This window comes from Cryptomeria japonica, chromosome 3 (assembly GCF_030272615.1).
Source record: "Cryptomeria japonica chromosome 3, Sugi_1.0, whole genome shotgun sequence".
NCBI lineage: Eukaryota > Viridiplantae > Streptophyta > Pinopsida > Cupressales > Cupressaceae > Cryptomeria > Cryptomeria japonica.
The window spans coordinates 119,022,617-119,028,589 of NC_081407.1; positions in this window are offsets into that span (position 1 = coordinate 119,022,617).

The following is a 5,973-nucleotide window of genomic DNA, read 5'->3' on the forward strand; positions in this document are numbered from 1 at the left end:
ATAAGCACTCTTGATACATAAGCTAGAAACAAAGTTTAATTTGTTGGCATGCGTAACTTTGTATCCAAGAACCATGTCGATGAACCTTACATTGATATCCTTTACATCGTTTACTCTCAAGGATCTCTTGTCAAAGGTTGCACTGGTTAGGGTCATTACAGTGTCATTTGGAACCTTCTTAGTTTTGTCAGGCCTGCTACCGGTGGAAGGTAAGCCTGTCACTGCCCTAACTGCTTCTTTTGTTATCTTGTGAATGGAATCCAACCAAAAGAACTCCCCATGAACTCTGCTTAACACAACCCTTATAACATCCTTTGGAAAATCGGGGATACTAAGAATCTCCACAAAACCTAGGGTTTCAGCTATCTTATGTTCTGGTTTCACATTTCCATTAACATCACAAATTACTGTTCTATACATGTTCATAATCTCTTCAGCTCCTAGTTCTTCAATATGATAATGTATGTAAATTATAGGATCCTCAACATAAGCAACTCCTTTGGGTATTTTCGAAAAAGCTCCTAGGGTGTCATCTTTCTTCGCAATTTCGGGAATAATTTTAAATACGGGTCTAGGGCGCTTAACAACTTCAATTATAGTAGGGTTTGCAATGAATTTAGGTGTAGAGGAGGAAGCCATTAATATAAATACCTTAATCTACCTTTAGGTATGAGTGCTTGAATGATTTGCTTCACTTCTCATTGTGGATGCCTTCGCTCAGGATTTTCGTGCTCTTAGGAAATTTGAATGCTAGATGAATGAAAAAGAGCCAAAGCACTTGCTTTATAATGTCATTTCCTTCAACTACCACATTAAATGCTTGTCAATTAAGTCAAACTTAACACATCTACCAATAAAGAAGTATTTCAACTTCTCACCATCAATCGAGGGTAAATTAGCATGTTTTTCAATTCGTTGCCATACCCTCAAAAAGGTTTCTTTTTAATGAGATGAAGAATCTCCTGCCAGTGGAGTGATACTCTATTCTATCGATGAAGGAATAGCTTCATTAACATTCATATCTGACTTTCTGATCCATTATTTTGAAAATTCTTGCTTTACTTCTTCAACCTTCTCTTTACCTTTCAAACTGGGTCCTTTGTTATTTGTCGGTGATGCCTTACTTCTACAAATTTTTGCAATATGTCCAATCTTGTTACAAGTATAATAAGTCACACTATTTTTCTCAATAGCTTTTCCATATCCTATGTCGGTATGTGTTCTGCATTGATTTAGATAAGTGTCCAAATCTTCCACAAACATAACATCTTACATTCATTCTGTAGTTTTCTGAATTATGACCAACTTTGTTGCATTTAGAACATTGACCAGTGGGTGCATTGGTGTTCTGATAGTTTCTAGATCTACACTGATTTTCTCTATGACCATACTTGTTACAGTTAAAGCATTTTCTATTAAATTTGTAGGCATTAGGTTGTCTTACCAGTTTACTATGATCATGATTGTTTGCAGTACCGAATCTTTCACTAGCTTCAAAGCCAAGGCCATTAGTATCTCCATTAGGTTTCTGATTTTTCAACATGTCATCAAGCTCCTCTGAACTTTTCTTGAATTTCTCCTTGTGTTGATTTACAGTAGCCAATTCATTTTCTAAGAAATCTTTTTGTCTCATGAGTTCAGTTTTATCATGCTCCAAGTGAATTATATATGTCTTCAACATATCATTTTCATGACTGAGTCTTAGATTTTCATTTTCATCATCATTGATTCTCCTAATCAAGCCATCTTCATTCTTCTTTTGGTATTCAATGTCATTACAAAACCTCATAGTCATATCGTGCATCTCATTCCTCAAGGCCATGTTTTCCCGCTTCATTTTGCTTACAAGATCATTAAGAGTTTCTTTTTCATCATCATCACTCTATATCTTCTCATGAATTTCTCTTCTTTTGTTCCTAGCAATATTGAGATTTTCCTGAAGTCCTTGAATGATTTCCTGTGTAGCCTTCAGATCATCTTCAAGTTTCATATTCTTCAACTTGTCGGTCCATAGCCTAGACCTATTTGTCGGTAACAACAAATATACAAACTCGATTAGAACAATAACCAAATCACCAAAACCAAGTGTCCAAACAATGTCTTCGACATAACCAAGTAATCTCTAGATGATAACAGATCATCCTCAGTGCCGGTGAACAATATAACCTGCTAGTGAACCAGATACTGGTGACTATGCATAAGTCACTTAACATGTCAGTGAACATAACCAAAGATCTCCAGAAGGATAAGTGTTGACATCAATGACAAAACCAATGCAACACATCCATAATGATGAATACTAAGAGGGGGGGGTGAATTAGTATGCCAAAAATCTTTGCACTTAAACACTTTGCAAGACTAACAGTAAACCGGTAAAACAGTTTAACAGACAAACCGGTTAACAAACATGCAAACCAAATAGCTAATAATGTATTCACCCACAGAAGCACAAACACCATAACACAATAGATTTTGACATGGAAACCCAAATGGGAAAAAACACGGTGAGATGGAACTCACAAGTAACTATCTGCAGAATAGGAACCAGACCGGTTAAGGTCAGACCAGTTAAGGTCTTACAATGTTCTTTACCAGAACAGATCCTGTTAGGAATCTCAATCTCTGTTAGGAGATAAGTCCGATTAAAGACTACCTTGCTAGATAATTTCAGATCCACAGATGTGAACCACCTTGTTAGAGGATTTACAAAAAGGTTTTTGGGCCTACCCGGTTAAGGGCTACAAACTTGTCAAAGATGTGAGTAATCAACAAGTGTTTGATCTATCTAATAGCATAGACTACTCGGTTAGATCCTTGATAGCTCGTTCTTAATGCACTCCTGCATTACTACAGTCTTCTACACATTCATATTCTTTCCAACTCCTCAACCACCTTAAACCCTAGCAACAATATAAAATTTTACTGCGACCTCATCAACAACATAAAACCCTAGACATGATGTCCTTATAAAGGAATCTGATTTCATGTCGGTCCAATAGGATTACATTACAATTTCCTAGGTTCAATGAACCTGGACATACTTGGTACCATGACACAAAAAGCACCATTAATGTGTCAACACCATCAAACAATCAGTGGATGGTAACTCATCACAAAATGTCGGTTGGTAACTCATCGCAGAGTATTAACGGTTCATACAAAATGCCGGTTGTCGGTTTGACAAAAATGAAGACTGGTAAAAATGTGTTATGCCGCTTTGGTCCTTCGTACTGCTTGGAGTCAACATGCCGCTTCAGACCGGGAAACACATTCTGCAAAACATCAATAGTCTAAAGACTATAATTCAACATACCGATTGGAACAAATATCAGTTGTGCTCTAACTCATATATATAAAGAGGATCTTAATGCAAGTGTGTGTCCATCAATGACAATCACAACATAAACATAAAAAATGCCAACACATAATACCAACAATCTCCCCCCTTTGGCATTGATGGCAACACAAGATGGAAAAACCATCTAAGTGCCAAAGCAAAAATGCCAAAAACCAAAAACCAACAATCTCCCAAAGAGATCATTAACCAGAAATCAAAATACAGATACAGAGAGTAACAATCTCTCCCCCAAAGAATAATCTCTCCCCAAAAGATAATGTGTTTTTCCATAGATATCTCTCCCCCTTTGACATCAAATGCCAAAGCAAAACAAAAACCAAATACAATCAGTTCATAGAACTTGTTATAACCAAATTTATCCAATCTACTCCCCCTGAGAATTAGCTCTCCTTCATCAAAGCTGAAAAAATATTTCTTTGTTAATTCTGTCGGTCTGATGTTGTGCTTCAACTATCTAAGTTTCTATCGGTGAGGGTATAACTCCAAGCTGCTCTCTTAGATATTCAAAAGTTTCCTTAGCCAAAGGTTTAGTAAAGATACCTACAATTTGCTCTTTAGTATTCACATAAACCAATTTCACTTCTTTTGCTTCAACATTCTCTTTCAAAAAAATGAATTTGATAGAAACATGTTTAGTTTTAGAGTGAAATACCGGATTCTTTGATATATCAATTACTGTCATATTATCACAGTAAATGATTATAGGTTCTTTGCATTTTACCTTTATATCCTTCAACATTTTCTTAATCCATAATACCTATGTACAGTTAGTTGTTGTTGCAACATATTCTGATTCCATTGTTGATAGTGATGTACAACTTTGTTTCTTGCTCAACCATGAAATTAGTCTTCTACCAAAAAAAAATGGTCTGCCGGTGGTGCTTTTTCTTTCATCTACATCTCCTACCCAATTTGCATCTGTGTATGCACATAAATCAAAATTTTCATCTTTACGATACCATAAACCAAGATTTGTTGTGCCTTGTAGGTATCGGAAAATCCTTTTTACTATTGATTCATGATTTTCTTTTGGATTACTTTGAAATATTGAAACAATACATACTGCATTCATAATATCAGGTCTTGTTTGTGTCAAATACAATAAACCTCCAATCATAGATTTATATCTTGTCGGATTAACAAGTGTTGATTCATCCTTCAATGATAGTTTATTAGTTGTAGTCATATGAGTACTTACCGGTTTAGAGTTTTCCATGCCAAATTTCTTAAGTAATTCCTTCAAGTACTTTCATTGATTTATGAATATACCTTTATCAGTCTGTGAAATCTGCAATCCTAAAAAAAATTTTATTTCCCCAATCATAGACATTTCAAATTCTTCCTGCATCTTATTAGAAAAGTCTTTACACAATCCTTCTTCTCCTCCAATAATTATATCATCAACAAAAACTTCAATAACCAAGATGTCATCATTAGTCACTTCGTAGTATAAGTTGTTGTCAGCGTTACCTTTAGTATAACCAAGCTTCAAAAGATATTTGTCTAATCTAGCATACCAAGCTCTAGAAGCTTGCTTCAATCCATATAAAGTTTTCCTTAACCTGCAAACCATATCTTTGTCATTTGTAAAAGAAAATCCACCAGGATGTTCAATGTAGACTTCTTCTTCAAGATCACCATTCAGAAATGCACATTTAACATACATTTGATATACTTTATACTTCTTGTGTGCTGCAAAAAGCTAAGAATAATCTGACTGCCTCAATTCTAGCTACCGGTGCAAAGGTTTCATTGTAATCAATTCCTTCTTTCTGTGAATATCCCTTACACACTAATATTTCTTTGTTTCTGATTACCTTACCATCTTCATTAAGTTTATTTCTGAATACCCATTTAGTTCCAATTACATTTTTGTTTTAGGTTGGGGAACCAATGTCCATGTGTTATTCTTTTCAATTTGTTCCAATTCATCTTCCATAGCTTTAATCCAATGTTTATCTTCGCATGCCTCATTAATAGTTGTTGTTTTAATTTGAGAAATTAGACATACCTCTTCATTTTCTAGTCTTCCTCTTGTCATAACACCTTGATACTTATTCCCAATTATCTAACTTTCAGAGTGATTCAATCTTACATACCCGGGTGTATTCACTTGTTGTTGTTCTTCAATCACTGTGGAATTCTCAGATGATGCCGGTGTGACTGGATCAACATTCTGTACCAGTGTACTCATTGTAGGTTCATTTGTGATTATCTCAATTGTCAGTTCAGAGTCCATAAACTTTGAATTACCTCTAAACTATTCATCAATCTTCACATTTGCACTCTCAATGATTTTCTGCAATCCCTTGTTAAAACATCTATATGCCTTGCTCTTAGATGAATAACCAAGAAATATTCCTTCATCACTTATAGGATCAAATTTGCCAATATAATCATCTCTCCTAATATAACATTTGCTTATAGATATTCTGAAATATTTAAGAGTAGGAGTACTACCAAACCATAGTTCATGAGAGGTCTTACCGGTTTCACGTTTGATGTGAACTTTGTTGAATGTATAAACAGCTATATTGACTGCTTCTCTCCAATACACATGAGGTAGGTTTGCTTATGATATCATGCTTCTAGCTACATCCAAAATAGTTTTGTTC